Source organism: Desmodus rotundus, chromosome 5, assembly GCF_022682495.2.
Source record: "Desmodus rotundus isolate HL8 chromosome 5, HLdesRot8A.1, whole genome shotgun sequence".
Lineage (NCBI taxonomy): Eukaryota > Metazoa > Chordata > Mammalia > Chiroptera > Phyllostomidae > Desmodus > Desmodus rotundus.
In genome coordinates, this window is record NC_071391.1 from 144,831,975 (window position 1) to 144,833,775 (window position 1,801).

Here is a 1,801-nt window from a genome sequence, read left to right on the forward strand (position 1 = left end):
GAAGCATGGGGTCGCCTGTGGCCATTTCGGTGGTAATAGAAGACACCTCTTTTCTGTTAGAAAACCAAAACCATGGACATGATAATTAATGGCAGCTGGCGCTGGGCCTCAGAGCTGGGGAGGCCACGGGACTGGTGGGACCCTAAGAAGACATACCTCATGGAGGGCCATCACTTCTTAGCACCTGCCTCTGGCTGACATGGAATGTGGAAACCTGAATTAAAAATAATTCAGCACAAAATAGGCACAAAATTTCTTAAAAATACAGATGTAACAAGCAAAACATGATTTGGTTTGAAGGCAGCTACCCGTTCTTTACAAAATTCCTCCCAGTACTTCATCTCTGGGTTTTCTTCCTCAAACCCCATAACTGTGCCTATTCTGAGACGACATCAGACAACCCAGATCAAGGGACATTTGATGAGATGCCTGACCAGTACCCTTCAAAACTGTCAAGGTCATGATGAGCAAGGCAAGACTGGAAACCTGTCAGAGGTCAGAAGGGCCTAGAGAGACGTGACGACCACCTGCCATGTAGGATGGCGGAACATCAGTGGAAAAAACCGGTGAAATCCGGAGCTTAGCTCATGGTGCTGAACCGGGGTTAATTTCCTGATTTAGACAAACATGGCGCAGTGATGAAAGGCCTTAACATCGGTGGGTGAAGAGTATAGGTGAATTATTATGTCCTCTATGTACAACTTTTCCCATAAATCTAAAATTACTCCCCAATCAAATTTATTAAAGAGAAAAGTCCCTTCCAAGCCCAAGGTGGCCTTTCATTGTGAGGGTGCTAAGAGTGAAACTAGGTTTCCGGTGTCAAGACAAACAGTGTCCCGTTGATGTCCTCTCTCCCAGCCTGTGTGCCATGTGCTTAGCGCAGTGTTGAGCTCCATTATCATTCTCTTTTAGACCGAATGGTACCAGACACCCCCCAGACAGATTAGTCCAGAAGCATGTAGGCAGTCCTGTAACTTTACAACACAAAATGGTGTCTCTCTTCCTTTCAGTAAGAGAAAGTCTATTTAGCGGCCTCACCCACAGTTGCCGTCCCACTGGAATGGCTCTACAGTGGCCGGAGTCAGAGTCTGAAATTCATGGACAGTTTTCAGGGGCTCCAAAGATTGACATTTTGCCTAAGGATATGGTGGTTTGACCTGTTAGCCGGGCTGTGCGGTGGATCGCTTTCTAAATGGCTTCGGGCTCCGTGTGGTAGGATCCGGGAAGAACCCCCTTCTCTTTAAGAAAACATTCCCAATGTCAGGCAAATGGAAGAGGCAGAGGGGGCCCAAGTGAGCTGTCAGAGTGAGGAAGGGGCCAGCATGGGACTGAGAAGCCTTTACAAATATTTTCATCTCTCCAGGGGACTTAAGTTTCTCCAAATTTGTGGTCCCTCCAACTCCACAGGAATCGTATCGCTCTGCAATGTTCCCAGGCGATTATTTCTCCTCGCAGAGCTGAGCCTCCCCTGTCAGGACCCAATCAAATGACCACAAATCAAAGCTACCTTGGACTCATTCCACTAATAGCAGGGAAAGCCATTAGCTAGAGTTGTTTGAAAAGGGAAGTGGCTCAGATATCTCTGGTCTCACAAGAAAAGCTTCTGTAATGTCAGGTTATTGTTACCAAATGGCTTAGCAGACGGAGGCATCACATTTCTCATAATGAGAGGTTATTTATTGCACCAGCGAACTAACACACTCTCCCTTGTTCACTCGCACAAGATAAGATGAAGAGGCTTTTCAAGTTGAATTAAGTTTAAAAGGAACACATGCTTCCAGCTAATGTTTGGGTTTAGCTC